The 18,293-nt window shown below is 39.2% G+C and overlaps 1 protein-coding gene across 2 annotated transcripts in view; it reads right to left on the bottom strand.

The window, feature by feature from the left end:
- The window catches only part of mid2 (midline 2), a 170,943-nt gene extending 153,338 nt beyond the window's left edge, over window positions 1–17,605 (bottom strand). For both annotated transcript variants that reach the window (XM_051650635.1, XM_051650636.1), the window contains exon 1: window positions 17,378–17,605. The gene's annotated coding sequence lies outside the window, so the exon portion shown is untranslated. The remainder of the gene's footprint in view (window positions 1–17,377) is intronic.
- Between the last annotated feature and the right edge of the window lie 688 nt (window positions 17,606–18,293).

Raw genomic sequence — 18,293 nt, 5'->3', positions numbered from 1 at the left:
TCAAAAGTAGCCGTGTATTTTGCCCAGATAAAAATTTTGCAAGCAACATATTTCATTATATTAAAGTACTTGTTTTTTGGCAGTTGTGAAGCCGTTTCTGACAGAAAGTACATTTGGAATTAGCACTGATAAAATAAAACTCTTGGAGAGGAAGGTAAAGAAATTTCATAGGAGTTTATGCCATGCACAAAAACATTTCTTTCTAATGTTTCCCCTTCTCGGTATACAGTAGGTGTCTCATGAGGTTTCTGTCCATATCCACATGAAATGAATATGTCTATAGTCGGGGTAGAGAGATCACTAAAATCCAGAATAAAATGACACATAGCTTGTTTATGCTGCCTGGTGCATAATTTCTCAGTGAGAACACTGCTTCTCAGTTGAGTGATGTACTGTTAGTGTGGCTGCTGGAGTGTGCATCCACACTGCCATCTAGTGACTCCCAATGGCTCACAATGTGTGTGAGAACATACTATACTTGGTAAACTCTAGAGCAGTTATATGTAATTTAAACAGACTCTTTATCTAAAGTGACTTTGCAGTGCTCTTACTGCAGGCAGTCCCCCTGGAGCAAGTGTGCAAATATGGACAATTGTCTCTATGTTTGTATTTGCTATGGAGTTGCAAAATTGCCTTACACATACTTGCCTTAACAGCTTGTTGCAGTTATGCTTCTGTAGTTGAAATATACTGCATTACACAAGTACTGTATACATGCATTAAGACTACAATTTAATAATGGTGAAATGACTGTGAATTAGGTAAGTCATAAACAAATGCTAAATTCACAGCCCTTGGACAGTGGATCCAGTTTACAATCATTCTGAATTATTACTCAGTCTCAATCTAATGAAAAACATTTGTTATATAGTGATGATTTTCAACATATTATTTATGAATTAGTCCTAAACACAATGTTAAGCTGCCTGCCCTTAGCCTTCATGATTCACAAATCACATAGTAAAAAATCGCCTGCAAATACTTGTTAATAAAGCTGATAATACTTAAGGAGCATAAAACGGGAGTGAAACATCATTTACAGGTACCGTATACTTCTGAAGACAAACTGCCACTTGGTTATTATTGTTCCATTGTCTAGGCAATGGTGCACACACAGAAAGTGCCTCAGGTGCTATTCTGTATCGCAGAAGAAATTCGATAGCCTGGAGTCCCATGAGATTGACTCTGGTGTAGGTTCAGGCTTGGCCAGCGGGGTGGAAGTGGAAATTGAGCTCTGAGGATTGGCAGGAGGGGGTTACTCAGACCTACCAATGAACGGTGTTGTTCAGCTGAGGGCCAGCCACCTGTCACAAGGCTATCCCTTTACCTCAACCAGTAATACACAGATCGCTCCTTGTTCCATCTCCCTGCTGGCCTTCTGGCAAACACAGTGAGTGGTCTTTAGGCCTCCCTTGTGTTCTTCCACATGTCTGGCACATATTCCTAACCAAATGAAAAGGTAATTTTGGGATAGAGTGCTGAAAATCATTCATACTGTTAATACATACTGTATTTAATTATGTTTTGTTTTGAACTTCACACTCAAGCAACATAATCTGATCCATATGCTAATTGATATCACACTTAAAAAAAATAAATCCTAGTAATAATGGAAAAGCCATTGGTTTTAATTCTATTATTTTAAAAACACTATGAAGTTACTTGACGAGCGCAGTTTTCTTTACTGTATTGACGCATTTCCTATTGAAACAGGTAGTTTGCGTAGGACAGGACAAAGTGAAGGGCTCCTCTGGACTGTACATATTAAATGTGAATACCTGTTTAAAGTTGATTTTGTAAACTAGGAGTAGCCTATACTTGCATATACACTAACTGAGCACTTTATTAGGTACACTATGGTCCTAATAAAGTGCCCGACTTAGCCTTCTGCTGTTGTAACCCACCCGCCTCAAGGTCCGCTGTATTGTGCGTTCTGAGATGTTATTCTGCTCACTACAATTGTACAGAGTGGTCATCTAAGTTACCGTAGCCTTTCTGTCAGCTTGAACCATTCTGGCCATTCTCCGTTAACCTCTCTCTTCAACAAGGTGTTTCTGTCCACAGAACTGCCGCTCACTGGATGTTTTTTGTTTTTGGCACCATTCGGAGTAAACTCTAGAGACTGTTGTGCATGAAAATCCCAGGAGACCAGCAGTTACAGAAATACTCAAACCAGCCCATCTGGCACCAACAATCACGCCACGGTCGAAATCACTGAGATCACATTTTTTCCCCATTCTGATGGTTGAAGTGAATATTAACTGAAGCTCTTTACCTGTATCTGCATGATTTTAAGCATTGCACTGCTGCCACATGATTGGCTGATTAGATAATCACATGAATAAGAAGGTGCAAAGTTGTTTCTAATAATAAGGTGCTCAGTGAGTGTAGATGGCTTACCACTTTACAAGACCAAAACCTCTTTAAATTCTGTGCTGGGATGGTACTGTACTTGCTCAGATAAACCTAAATATTATGAAAGCCTTGTTTTGTAGCTTCAAATCGAATGGGAATTAAAATGTGCACTACAATTAAAAAACACAAAAGTCTCTGTACAGGGAGAGACAAATAAAAAGAAAAGCAGTGTTTAAAGAGAATTTGTTAAAATGTCACTACAAATTCCACAAAAGGCAATTTAGCCTCACTTAGACCAGAAAATGCTGCAAAAGTTCAATAAACGACAAAAAAAAAAAAAAAAGGGGGGGGGGTGCTGGGTAGCTCAGTGACTCCAGCCAGGTCTCCTAAGCAACCAAGTTGGCCCGGTTGCTAAGGAGGTTAGAGAGTCACATGGGGCAACCTCCTCATGGTCGCTATAATGTGTGCGAGTCACTACGCCACCACGAGGACTTGAGCACACTGGCCATTCCAAATTGGGGAGAAAAGGCAGATGAAACTTACTACCATTAAAAATCAATGCTGTCTGTCAGATAGCAGAGGCTGTGCCCACCAGCTGTGGCTGATGACCCAGAGAGAGAGAGAGAGAGAGAGAGAGAGAGAGAGAGAGAGAGAGAGAGAGAGAGAGAGAGAGAGCTGTCATTACTGCCTGCTGAATACATTATAGCAGGAGGAAGTGATAAATTGCTCTTTTCTACCTAAAAACAAGTCTTACTGATGGAGAGCATCTCAGGGTTCTCATTCAAGAACAATATGCTAAATAATTAGAAGAGAGAGTCCCTCTGTTCAGCCTCTCCCTGTTAAATGTAGGTTGTGGGATTTTCAAAGATGTACCACCAGTGAATTTGTGGGTGAGAGGGTGAAATGGCAAGCCACTATATTCTCACAGTTACACAAAGTACTTTCTTAGAAGAAATGTATTTTTAAAACTAAGGTGCAGACTTGGTTTAGCACAAAGAACATTCTTAAGTTTTTCTCTCACATTAGTTTAACACTGACATGTGTTGAATACCTTGCAGGCTAATATTCACAATAGTGATGTCAGATTTGTAAATAAATATTTATTTTGAACCAGTTCTTCTTTTGGTTAAACTTATTAACAAAGGCTATATTCATACAGCAGTAAAGTGTGGTTATCAGTCCTGATATAAAATGGTTATCAGTCCTGTTTGCAGTGTTAAACACAGCTCTGATAATACACAGTTAACCACATTTTACAACCGAAGTGACTCCCTCCAATTTTTAGGACTCCTTTCATTGATGTATGCTGAACTAATGGAACCGCAGTTGACAACTAGTTGTCAAGTCACTGAAATGTGGCATGAGGTGGGTTATGCTGTCAATCTCTAATGTCAGAGCTGTCAACCACTCTCATGTTTTAAAAAAAGGCAGAAAATTGAGGTATTGTGAGACAAAACTTCTGTTAAGTGTCGGGATGGAGGGAATATCTGAGAGGAGAAAAGCAGTGGCTATCAAAAGTTAACCTTCAGGCTGCGGATGATGTTTGGACCACTCAACATGTTTGGCAGACATGTGACAATGGTAATCAGTACTTGGATTCAGAATTTTACAAAGCAGCATTTTATTTTAACATGGTTGGCAGTGATTGGATGATGCTGGCCATTACTTTTGTATCAGAATTATTTATGCTAATTTCTGATGTAATGTCTATAACATCTCAAAAACATGAATAACCAATACTCCTGGAAACATAAACAATTTGATGAATGTTGGAATGAAAAGTGGAATGGAAACACATATCAGTCACGCTCAGCTCTCAGGATGTTTAGACTAAATACAAACACCTGATATTTACACTCACAGGCTACTTTTTTTTAGATACACCTGTACATCTAATTATTTATGTGATCATCTAATCAGTCAGACATGTGGCAGCAGTGTAATGTATAAAATCATGCAGATGGGACAGGAGCTTCAGTTAAAGTTCACATCAACCATCAGAATGGGGGAAAATAGTGATCTCAGTGATTTAGACCGTGGCAGGATTGTTGTTGCCAGATGGGCTGGTTTAAGTATTTCTGTAACTGCTGATCTCCTAGGATTTTCACGCACAACAGTCTCGAGTGTATAGAGCATGGTGCGAAAAACAAAAAACAACCAGTGAGCGGCAGTTCTGTGGACAAAAACACCTTGTTGATGAGAGAGGACAACGGAGAATGGCCAGACTGGTTTGAGCTGACAGAAAGACTATGGTAACTCAGATAACCTCTCTGTACAATTGTAGTGAGCAGAATAGCATCTCAGAATACACAACATGTTGAACTTGAGGCAGATGGGCTACAACAGCAGAAGACCATGTTGGATTCCACTTCTGTCAGCCAAGAAGAGAAAACGGAGGCTGCAGTGGGCCTACCATTTGTGTACCTCAGCAGAAATCCAGATTTGTCAGACCAGGCGATGTTTTTCCAATCGTCTACTGTCCAGTTTTGGTGAGCCTGTGCCCACTGCAGCCTCGGTATCCTGTACTAAGCTGACAGTAGTGGTACCCAGAGGGATCTTCTGCTGCTGTAGCCCATCCGCCTCAGTGTTCGACATGTTGTACATTCAGAAATGCGTTTCTGCATAGCACTGTTGTAACGCGTGTTTATTTGGGTTCCTGTCACCTTCCTGTCAGCTTGGACCAGTCTGGCCATTCTCCTCTGACCTCTGTCATTAACAGGCCATTTTCGCCCACAGAACTGCCGCTCGCTGGTTGTTTTTTTGTTTTTTGCACCATTCTCTTTATGCTCTAGAGACTGTTGTGCGTGGAAATCCCAGGAGATTAGCAGTTACAGAAATACTCAAACCAGCCCGTCTGGCACCAACATTCATGCCATGGTCTAAATCACTGAGATCACATTTTTCCCCCATTCTGATGGTTGATGTGAACATTAACTTAAGCTTCTGACCCATACCTGTATGATTTTATACATTACACTACTTCCACATGATTGGCTGATTATTGAATCTAATGAATAAGTAGATGTACAGGACGCAGGTGTACCTAATAAAGTGGCTGGTGAGTGTAATTTCACTGTCTGTCACAATGGCTTCAAGCATTAGTGAAGGCTATTGTAAGATATTAATATATTCTAATTGACAATAAAGTGATAAACAGCAGTTTATTCTCCAAAAATTATTTAAAAATGGTGTGTGGGGACTTTTGGGAACACTTTTGAGAAATGACTCTAAGAAATAGCTTTTTTGGCTCATTTTTTTATTTTTATAACTAGTTCATTGGAATCCATACATGTAAATTAACTGATTCTTTAAAGTCAACATACTGCTTGTTTAACATTATCATGAAAAATCTCCACTTATTTTCCATCTCTGAAACAGTCTCATTGAGGGAGAATGTAAAGCACTACACACCCATCATGTTTGTAAATACTATTTCACATATACAAGAAAGCAATGTTGTAGATGCATTCAAAGTTATCCAGTTTCATGTTTCATTTAAAAATGGTAAGATGGGAAGAAACTTTCCCAGGGTCCCTGGCTGATATCTTCAGAGGTATGCCACTTTGCTTTTGTTAGCATTTTGGATAGAGTTCCTCTCCCAAGCTCTGGAATCCAGTAGCCTGTCTGGGTGGCAACAATGTGAGTCTTTATTTGCCCCTTAAGGCACAGCGAGACCCGCCTACACGTGGAGAGCATAACAGTTCAGTGATCCACACATTGTGGCCTTCAGCCCAACCAGATTGAGAACGAAATCAGACATGAAAAAACTGCAGGGCTAATACAGAGACACTCAGAAAGATTTGACAATTCATGAGTCACAAAAATAACCATGATTTTCCCTGCCACTAGCTCATGTTGCAGTGCATAAGAGTGACTTTAGGCAAATCACTTAAAGGTATAGTTCACCCAAAAATTCTATCCCAAAAATTCTATCATCATTTACTCACGCTCATGCTATCTTTCTTTCTTCTGCAGAACACAAATGAAGATTTTTAGAAGAATGTTTCAAGTAAAGTGAATGGTGGCCAGAACTTTGAAAGTCCAAAAAGCATCCTTATAGGCAGCATAAAAGTAATCCATATGACTCCAGTTGTTAAATCCATATCTTCAGAAGTGATATGATAGATGTGGGTGAGAAACAGATAAATATTTAAGTCCCTTTTTACTATAAATCTCCAATTTCACTTTTACTTTCACATCCTTCTTTTGTTTTTGGAAATTTGCATTCTCAGTGCATATCGCAACCTACTGGGCAGGGAGGACTTAAATATTGATCTGTTTCTCACCCACACCAATTATATCGCTTCAGAAGACATGGATTAGACCACTGTAGTCGTATGGATTACTTTTATGCTGCCTTTATGTCTGTTTTGGAGCTTCAAAGTTCTGTCCACCATTCACTTCCACTGAACGGACCTACAGAGCTAAAATATTCTTTTAAAAATCTTTGTTTGTGTTCTGCAGAAGAAATAAAGTCATTCACATCTGTGATGGCATGAGGTTGAGTAAATGAGAGAATTTTCATTTTTGGGTGAACTATACCTTTAAGGGACAGTTCACCCAAAATTGAAAACTCTGGGATCTTTAATTCACCCTCATGTTGTTCCAAACCCATATGATACAATGAAAGTAAGTGGTGACTGAGGCTAACATTCTGCCTAAAACATCCACCTTTGTGTTCCATGGAATAAAGAAATTCATTTGGAACAACATGAGGGAGAGTAAATGATGACAGAATGTTTCATTTGTGGGTGAACTATTTCTTTAATGAGACAATTTTCTAAGAAACCAGTAAAGTGGTGGCAGCAGAGAGAGAGTGAGTGAGAGAGATAGCGAGAGAGTGAGTGAGTGAGTGAGTGAGAGAATTTGGTGGGAGGAAATTCATAATCTCTTAGAGAGAGAAAAAAAATTAATATAAGAGAATTAAACAACATTAAAGTCTAAAGACTAATAACTAACTTTGTGGGATGTAATCGCTTGTTGGCATTAGCTTATTATATGCATTAACAATGCTCTTTAACCTTTCCCACAAACAGAGATGTGGGCATATAGTCCACTTCCTGTTCATGTTGAGGGCGAAGGAGTGGAAGATATCAGGTATCAAATTAATAAAAAGAGATTTGTTGCGATGCATCAAAGCAATTAGTTTTTCCCTCTTTTTTCCAAATAAGCTCTTTTCAACCTTCTGCGTTTGTAGTGTGCTCAGAAGCGAGTGCAGCAATTAGCTTATGCACAATTTACTTCTTGTGAATGCAAATATCCAAAATGAAAATGGTGACCTCATGTCTCATGAAATACATTTATGACAAACTGCCCTACTCTACCCATTGATATAATTAACATATGGGTAAATAGCAGTTGAAACTAAGAACAGCAAAATGCAAATATTAAAATATGCATGATTAAAGAACCCTTGCTTGTAAGATCAAAATATTAGTTATTGACATTTATAAAACATTATATTTTATTTAAAAAGAAAATGCATGTATTCATAAAGTAATCACACACCTTCATTTTTTCACATTTTGTTATGTTGCAGCCTTATTTTAAAATGCATTGAATTATTTTTTTTTTTTTACATCACAGTCCATACCCCATAATGACAAAGCAAAAACCAGATTTTTGATAACTTTGCAAATTTATTAAAAAGGAAAAAAACTGAAATATCGCATTGACATAAGTATTCAGACCCTTTGCTATGACACATTAAATTTAGCTTAGATGCATCCCATTTCTCTAGATCATCTTTGAGATGTTTCTACACTTTGACTGGAGTCCACCAGTGGCACATTCAATTGATTGGGCATGAATTGGAAAGGCACACACCAGTCTATATAAGGTCTCACAGCTGAAAATGCATATCAGAGCAAAAACCAAGCCATGAGGTCAAAGGAACTGCCTGCAGAGCTCAAAGACAGGATTGTGTTGAAGCACAGATCTGGGGAAGGCTACAAAAAATTGTGGCTGTATTGAAGGTTCCCAAGAGCACAGTGGCCTTCATAATTCTTAAATGGAAGAAGTCTGGAACAAGTTTGGAACAACCAGGACTCTTTCCAGACTTGCCAGCCGGATTCAGAGTATTGAAATTTGAAATATGTCCTAATAGGCAAGTTTTAGTTACATTTAAATGTTGTTTCGGCTAAAGCAGGTATTTAAATTGTATGCTGTATGATATAAATATGATATTTAATATGATATAAAAATAATATGAATGTTTAGATTATATTTTAACTAGTGTTTATGCTGCCTCATTATCATCAATGAAGCTTGTGCTTGCAAATATCTGTTCGGGTGTAAATGTGTAAAATGTGCTGTAAATATGCCCATATTAGAAAATCAGCATATTAGAATGATTTCTGAAGGATCATGTGACACAAAAGACTGCAGTAATGATGCTGAAAATTCAGCTTTGATCACAGGAATAAACAGCATTTTACAATATATTCAAATACAAAACAGTTATTTTAAATTGTAAAAATATTTCACAATATCACTGTTTTGGCTGTATTTTGGATCACATAAATGCAGCCTTGGTGAGCAGAAGAGAGTTCTTTTAAAAACATAAAAAAATCCTACAGATCTAAAACTTTTAAACGGTAGTGTAGGTCTAAAGTTTTTAAGTCTTTATGTAAAGAAAATGTATAGTCAGATTACTACTTTTAACTTAAACTTGATTTTGCGAATAAGCTACAAACAATACATTCAATCATTAAGTCTCCTCACATTCATTCTCTCTCAGTCACATTCCTCATTCATAGGCCCAGGGGAGGGGTCTTTGTCTCCTCAGGTGTGAATCACATATTCATTTACACAATATTTATGATCATCCACGCCTCCTCGCACATGGCCTTTCTAACACTAAAAGTGTTTTACAGAAGTTAAATGACTATATTATTTTGTATGAATGAGTGATCAGGATGGTTTTCATATCATTTTGTAGCAAAAACTCTAGGCTACAAGATCCAGTTCTCAAACGTCTTGTGAACAAATGATAGTATGTGTTATATGGCCTTTTTTCAGTGACTTAAACATAAACGTTATTTTCTCAAAAATACAAACATGTACATACATGTTGTTCACATATTATTGTAGCCCAGTTTGTACTGAATACAGTGTTATCAGACTTTAGCCATTAATATGTTTTTAAGCAACTGCAAAAAGCACAAATGTCAAGGCATGTCAAAATACCCTCAGACCACAGAGGGTTAATGGAAAAGTTGATTTCTTACCCTGGTTCCATCTGACCTACACAGGAACTGAGAAACGTTTTTTGCTTTGTCATTATGGGGTATGGAGTGTAGATTGATGTGAAAAATAATAATAATTTAAACTAGTGTCTCTAAGATGGTGCCGAGCATGGCTGCTGCGCTGCGAGCTCCGACCCAATATTGCAGTTTTTTGTTTGTTTTGTCTACAATTCTTAGTTTTTTTTTGTCTTGGATGTTGTCTGCCTTATTATCTACAATAGACAAACACTTTTGGACATTGGTTCTGCAATAGCACACCGAAAACCGGATTTTAAATACCTCAATGCCGACCCGCTGTTTTCAAACAAGACAGCGGAGCTCTTTGACTGGGCAGCCCAGCCACGGAAACGCAGCCGGAAAAGGGGAAGGAGAGCCGGCATTCTCATCAGTCTAAGATGTCGCTCAAATCGACCCCCGCTACCCAGCATTCTACTGGCAAATGTTCAGTCTCTAGACAACAAGCTCTGTGAACTGAGAGTGCGGATCTCTTTCCAATAAGAGATGAGGGACTGCTGCATTATCTGCCTTACAGAAACTTTGATATCTGCGGAGATTCCAGACTCAGCAATCACACCCATAGGGTTCTCCATGCACAGAGCGGACAGAGTGAAAGACCTCTCAGGTAAAAGCAGAGGAGGTGGTGTATGTTTTATGATCAACAAATCCTAGTGTGATCAGAGGAATGTACATTCTATCAAGTCTTTCTGCTCTCCTGATCTTGAATTTCTCGTGCTTCTGTGTCGACCATTCTGGCTACCGAGGGAATTCACAGTGGTCATTATCACAGCTGTGTACATCCCCCCACAAGTTGACACAGACCGGGCACTCAAGGAACTGTATGGGAGTATAAGCAGCAGGAAACTGCACACCCTGAGGCCACGTTCATTGTGACCGGGGACTTTAACAAAGCCAACTTCAAGTCAGTAGCACCGAAATACTACCTACACATCAGTTTCAACACAAGAGGGGACCGGGTTTTGGACCATTGCTTCTCTCCCTTCCGGGATGGCTACAAATCCCTCCTCCACCCACCATTTGGCAAATCGGACCACTCTTCTGTACTGCTTCTGCCTGCTTACAGGCAGAATCTGAAACAGGAAGCACCTGCCCTCAGAATGATCCAGTGCTGGTCGGACCAATCAGATTCTATGCTACATGACTGTTTTGATCACGTGGACTGGGAGATGTTCCGGTCCGCCTCTGATGACGACATCGAGGTCTACGCTGATACTGTAACGAATTTCACCAGGAAGTGCATAGATGATGTAGTGCCGACAAAAATAATATGGATCTACCCTAACCAGAAACCATGGATTAATAGCGATGTTCATGTGGCACTTAATGCGCGGACCTCCGCTTTTAATTCCGGGAACACGGAGGAGCATAAACGAGCCAGTTATGCCCTCTGCAAAACTATCAGAGCAGCCAAATGCCAGTACAGGGACAAGAATGAAGGACAGTTCAACAATGACTCTAGAAGCATGTGGCAGGGAATTAATATCATCACAGACAACAAAGGGAATTAAAACTCCACCATGAACACCGCTGCCGCTCTACCGGATGAGCTTAATACCTTTTATGCTCGTTTCGAGAGAAATAACACCGCCCTCATGGAGAGCGCTCTCACGGCCGAAGCTACAGAGGTCAGTTCACTCTCCGTCTCTTCAGCGGACTTAACCCGATCCTTCCGACGGGTGATTATCCATAATGCCGTGGGTCCAGATGGCATTGTGCTGCCTGCCTCACTGGACTCACTGCAGTTTGCTTACTGCAACAACCACTCCACTGATGATGCCATTGCATCTACACTACACACTGCTCTCTCCCACCTGGAAAAAAGGAACACATGTGAGAATTCTGTTTGTAGACTACAGCTTGGCATACAACACCATAGTGCCTTCCAAGCTTGATGTGAAACTCTGGGCTCTGGGCTTAAACAGCTCGCTGTGCAGCTGGATCCTGGACTTCCTGTCAAGCAGATTCCAGGTGGTTAGAATGGGCAGCAACATCTCCTCATCACTGACCCTCAACACTTGAGCCCCGCAGGGCTGTGTTCTCAGCCCAATCCTGTATTCCCTGTACACACATGACTGTGTGGCAACACACAGCTCCAATGCCATCATTAAGTTTGCTGATGATACGACGGTGGTAGGTCTGATCACTGACAATGATGAAACAGCCTACAGAGAGGAGGTGCACACGCTGGTGTCAGGATCACAACCTCTCCCTCAACGTCAGTAAGACCAAGGAGCTTGTGATGGACTTCAGGAGAAAAGACAGAGAACACAGCCCCATCACCATCAATGGAGCACCGGTGGAGAGAGTCAGCAGCTTCAAGTCCCTCGGTGTCCACATCACTGAGGAACTCACATGGTCCGTCCACACGGAGGCCGTTGTGAAGAAGGCTCACCAACACCTCTTCTTCCTGAGACAGCTGAGGAAATTTGGAATGAACCACCACATCCTCACACGGTTCTACACCAGCACTGTTGAGAGCATCCTGACTGGCTGCATCACCGCCTGGTACAGCAACAGCACCGCCCTCATCCACAAAGCCCTGCAAAGGGTGGTGCGAACTGCCAGAAAATCATCGGAGGTGAGCTTCCCTCCCTCCAGGACATCTATACCAGGAGGATCATCAGAGACTCCAGCCACCTGAGCCATGGGCTGCTCTCACTGCTACCATCAGGCAGGTAGTATGGCAGCATCAGGACCCGCACCAATTTATTAGCCTCAGGCTGGACCCACATCTTATACTTCACATAATAACACACTGGCAACTGACTATCAGCTGACAGCTGAATGTCAACACAACACTTCATATTTATTACCACTGATTACATGGAAATAAAAAATATTGTTTTTTTATTTTTTATTGTATACAGTCTTCTTATTTTGTGTATACTCTATATTGTATATTATTAGGTGTATAGTGTATATTGTGTTGTGTAACAAGATGTGTAAACTGTGTTATGTGTAAATCAGATGTTTATTGTAATTGTCATACTGCTATGTTGCTTGGAACTGCACCCAAGACTTTCACCCACTGTTGCACTTGTGTATGTGGTTGAGTGACAATAAAGGGATTTGATTGATTTGATAGTGCCTTGAGATAAAGTGCATTTACTGTACAAGGTATTGGCTGGCTAAGGATAATTTAGGGGTTATCTGCTTTCAGGGACCTTCTCTTTAACAACCATTTTGGTCATAACACAAACACAAGGTCCCCAACAAGTCCTGCTGATGGGAACTCTGGGGCTCCCAGTGAACAAAACAAATTGAACAATAGCATTAGAACAATAGAACAAACTTTCCCACTCAGACAAATTCCCACTTTGAAATTCTATTCCAAACTTTCTCTGAAAGTTTCACACACTCAGTTTTATCCCAAAACAATCCATGCATTTTCAAGAAAGCAAAGACAAACACTGTCTGTTTGATATATGGGAGGGTGCACAGGCGTTTTTATAATTGAGTCAATGACAGGACTTAAATACTTGAAAACAAACTAAAACCTTTAGAAAGCCAGAGTCTAGGTGGTTGTTTGGCTGAACGAAGAAACAAGGGATAGCTAGCTAATGATAACCACCAGCTGACACAACAATGGACTACAAGTTTATGACATAAATAAGGATGACCGGTGCTTAAAGGAATTTGAAGGGGTCATCTCATGACCCGCCTTGACCTCGTCATGTAATTCTTTTCCCACAGCAACTGTCATCGATTCAAACCAATGTTTTTCATGTGTGGTGAGGCACACTGACATTATGTTGTGATGCCAAGAGACATAGGCTACAGTATGGAAATCTTTCTGGCTTGGTTAATGTTTCGACATCCATCTAAGTGACACTAATGTGCATTGTGGCTAATGAGCTTAGTGCAACGTTAATTATTTCAGCAGGAGAAAAATGACAATTTAAGATGTATTCTAAGTGTCTTGAATCACGGTTTACATTGCACTGCATCCTTTAAAATTGAGATAAACTACCTTCCTGAAAATTGTGCAAGTCAAATTTATGGTGACGTACTGTGTCTTGGAAGGAAAAAGGAAATTGTATAAAGTGACACATGCAGGATGACACTTTATGAGGTCCTACTACAGGGCAAAAGAAAATACTTTTCATTAGTTGCCATTAAATTAACAATATTTTCCGATAAAAATCAGAAACTGAATCTGAAATAACTGTTAAAACATAGACTTGTATGTATGACTTATCAAAAGTAATCCATAAAAAATCTTCCAAATTCTTAAGAGCCACTTGATAACAAACATTGTTATCATCATGATTGGCACTGAAAATTGAAAAAGGAAAAGAAGGCCAGCATTTGTGAGGAACTGCTCTCAAAAGCACAATGTCACCTTATCTTGACTCTGGCTTAAGACAAAATTAGTCATGGCACAATCCATCTCAGCAGTACTGCATTATTTGAAAGCTCTCCTAGACAAAGCAGTGTGGCTTTTGAGATGGCCTGCCATACAGCCAGCTCCATTGAGTCATCATTCAGTGAGAGCTGAATATACACGGTGAAAAAAGAAAGTGTTTAAATCAGCACAGTAAAAATAACCAACCAAGTCACAATATAAACAAACAGGCTAACCAGGATGAGCTCACATGCTGTAAGCAAAATTCACAAGTGTTTATGAAGGATTTCATTAAAAAGATAAAAATGATACCCTAGTTGGTCAGTTATATCTTGTAAGGAAATGCATGGGAGCATGTTACTGTGGCCATTAATGCAGCAGATTTTATATTCACATCTCCACAAAGAAGCACTGTACATATGCTATCATTAAACCAGTTGTTCTCAGCTTGTTTTGCTTCAGCACCTAGATTTTACTTTGGATATCAAGTGGCGACCCAACAATACCAAAATCATCCAAAAGGAAACAAAAATATCCTTAAAAGTCAAACATAAAATGTATTAATATTGCCATGAACTGCACAGGCCCAACAAAATGCTAAATTATTAACCTGGCTAAATAGAAAAATTGACAATTTTGTAAATGAATAAATAGCACAAGTGTGGTTTAACAGCCAAAACATAACCATTGACTGACAACAACGTAAGATATGGGTAGAGTTTTCAGCTCCCTTTTTAAAGTTGATAAGCCTATTTATTTGAACTATACACAATTATACAGTTAGTTGCATTTAGCATTGTTCTTTCCCTACTGTATCAGATACAACCTTCCAAACTCATTTGTGGGTCACGAACCACCGATTGAGAACCACTGCACTAAACATCATCTCAATTACATAGTAAACTACAAAAAAGCTTATTACAAGACATTCTTAATGAACACTGAGGCTGCATTTCCAAAAGTACTGGCATTCAACGCATGACCTTATAATTGAACATTGGAGCCCTGATGAGAAGCTAGATACATTAATGGAACCCCAACCTAATCTCCACCAGGATCATCATGGAAGATCTGAGACATATATCAGTATTCTCAGTAGATATATCCTCCAGCTCTTTTGCAACCTTTCTCAGGCTGCCTTGCCTGAGATATGAATAGTACATAGCCTCAAGAAATACATTTGGCACAGCAGGTCAGCCATGGAAAATTACTTTTCTTCTTTTTATCAAGAAACTTTCCTTCCCTTTAGAGCAAGAAGACACCAGAGGTAGAAAATTAAAGAGAAGGCTCTTAGAAGACAGCTGCAGAGTTGATTTTTACCATAAAAAATAAGACAATAAAAGTAAACATAACAGGCTTTTAAATAGTGATGCCATTATATGGTAACACATATCTAAAAAAATAACACTTAAAAGGTCTAAGTGGGATGTTTATTGCTAGTTTAAATTGCTACTTTAAGAATGCCCAACAATACTGGAAGGAAAAACAAAGACCAAGCTGAAACAGCACTAAATGCGCAGTCACATTTACCTTTGCACAGTGAAATTATGCAGGCAATAAAGGCATGGGCCGATGTTGAGCACGTGTGAAACCAGCAAAAAACTAATTGCCAAGCAACCTCTTTTTAATGCTGCATTTTATGCATTTTATGATATCACTGTCCATTGTGAATATATAGTGTAGCTGTGTCCGAAGCACCGCCAACACAGAGCAACTTCCTTTTGGTCAATGAGACGAATTCGCCTGTCAAAGTTCACCAAACATCAAACTCCATGCAACATCCATGAGGGGAAATTCTTTGCCACTGGAAGTCCATCGCGCAAAATTCACGACTGCGCAGATTCCGATTGAAATTACTCTATTTTGACCGCAGAATTTCGGCGTGCAAAGGTAAATTTGACAGCGCCTTTAGGGATAGTTCACCCAAAAATTAAAATTCTTTCATCATTTATTCACACTCATGTTGTTCCAAACCCCTCTGGCTTTCTTTCGTTCTTCGGTGGAGCACAAAAGGAGATGTTTGGCAAAATGAAAGCATCAGTCACCATTCACTTTCATTGTCTGGAAAAAAGATGCTATGAACAGTGACTGAGACTAGCATACTTCCTAACATCTCCTTTTGTGTTCCATGAAAAAAAGTAAGTCAAACAGGATTGGAACAACATGAGGATGAGTAAACAATGGTAGATTGTTTTTTTTTTTTTTTTTTTTTTTTGGTTGACCTATAAACCGCAATTCTGGGAAACTTTTAACTGCATGCTGTTATTCTAATAATTTAATCGAGAACAAACACATCATATAAGCAGATATCTTTATCATCACAAAGCTAAGAATTCTATACTTTATAAAAAAAATTACAGACTAGTTTCAAGTGGCACAATAGAAAACCTGCACCATATACCATTATGTTTGGCATGCATCCAACCACATTAATATCATATCAGTGCTGACAGCACAGCTGGTCACACAGGTGTTGCTCCCCTGTTGATATACAGTACAATAAGCTCAGTGATACTCTAGGGATGACAGTACTTAAATGAAGAAATAACACCAGAAGAACTCTGCAGTGTATAACAATGCACTGTAACATAGTATATTCCATACCTAAATGCTACTTTATCTTAGTATAAAAAAAAAAAATAATTAAAAAAAAAAAAAAAAAAAAAAAAAGGCTACAAATAAACACCCCACTTGAATTGCACAGAACAAAAAGACAGATATGGAGGCGTATAATAATGTATGCCATTACACTGCTAAAGGCAGACACACCTCCACACAGCTCTGATCTTTCTACCATGGGAGCTATTCATGATTTAATTTTAGTTTGCAATGAGTTTTCTTCTCATTTTTGGATATCAGCATGGTGGAAAGAACAAAAAACAAAACAAAAACAAAAACAAAAATAGTGCAAGAGTTCTAGCAGCCTATTAGAACGAAGGACACCTAGATGAATAGCATTTCTATCATATCTTTTATATTCTCGTGCTCTCTCTTTCAAGACAACCAAAACATCTAAAGAGAAACATTATTATCAAAGGTGGATAAGCAAAACCAACAGAAAAGAAGGCTAACAATATAGACGAGGTTTTACCCTCAGAGAAGAATCTGTTTTATGTTTATCTTGCATGTTATTCATGATGCTTACATCACAGAAGTCACATGTAGCCTAACAGCTTTTAATTTTGTACAGTGTAGCTATAGCAAAACCCGCCTACACTAGTGTAAATGCAAATAATGTACGACAATGAAACGTAAACATCACTTTATATTATGTCAAGTTAATGTTAGACTGTAAATAACGTTCATTGGGCTAAGTTAGTGTTTCTTTGCACGTCAAAAAGTCGGTATACTATTAAACAAAATGATTCGTTTAATAAAAACTAACAAAACTGAATAATATTAGAGAACCTACCTTGATTTGTAGAGACAGTTGTTTGTATTACGCTGATTGTTTTTGGTGCGTTTGAGATGCGCGCTGAAGTTTATGGAAATTGGTCGCGAGATCTTCAAGCCGTTTTAATTCGCTTTGTGTGAAAACTGGACGCTGCGATAAACACGCGCAAATATCGTGAGCTCTGTGTTGACAGCTCCCATGCTGTAACAATCAAGTCTCAACGACGTGCTTGACACTACCGCTCCTATTCGCACAGCTACTCCCCGCGGACACGTGATCATCCTACGGGAATAGATCTCATCCCTCCCTCACCGGTAGCTGGGATCGGTTACACCAGGGGTTTTCAAAGTCTTGGACAGTAAGTCCCCCCCAGTCAGACGCGATTGGATATTTGCTAACCAATCATATTTTCCGTTTCAGTAAGGGGTGGGACATTTCCAGCGTCTAATGCTGATGCTCAAGCATCCCTGGAGTAATCATAATTTGCGCTATAAATTGATTTCCCTGCTAAACATATATATATATATATATATATATATATATATATATATATATATATATATATATATATATATAGTGTGTGTGTGTGTGTGTGTGTGTGTGTGTTAGAACATGTCAGAGGCAGGACCCAAATGCAAAGTTGAAAATAAACAGGGAATTTATTAAAACAAAATAAATCAAAAACAAACCAAAACTCCCACAAGGGGGAAAAAACAAACACAAACTACCCTGTAGGGGAAAATGTAAAGTAATTAATCCAGGGCTGGGGCAGAGGATAACGGGGAATCAGGACAGGGCTGATATACAGGACCGACATGAACAAGACCAACCAACAAGACCGACTGGAACATACAAGGCTGGAAACAAGACAGGGCAGGTGTGACTAATAAACTAATAATGGGCAAACAAGGAGGCGGGGTATGATTTAAGACAG

The sequence above is a fragment of the Myxocyprinus asiaticus genome, chromosome 22 (assembly GCF_019703515.2).
Source record: "Myxocyprinus asiaticus isolate MX2 ecotype Aquarium Trade chromosome 22, UBuf_Myxa_2, whole genome shotgun sequence".
Lineage (NCBI taxonomy): Eukaryota > Metazoa > Chordata > Actinopteri > Cypriniformes > Catostomidae > Myxocyprinus > Myxocyprinus asiaticus.
The sequence above is the reverse complement of the archived record's forward strand: the minus strand, read 5'-3'. Positions and strand labels throughout refer to the sequence as shown.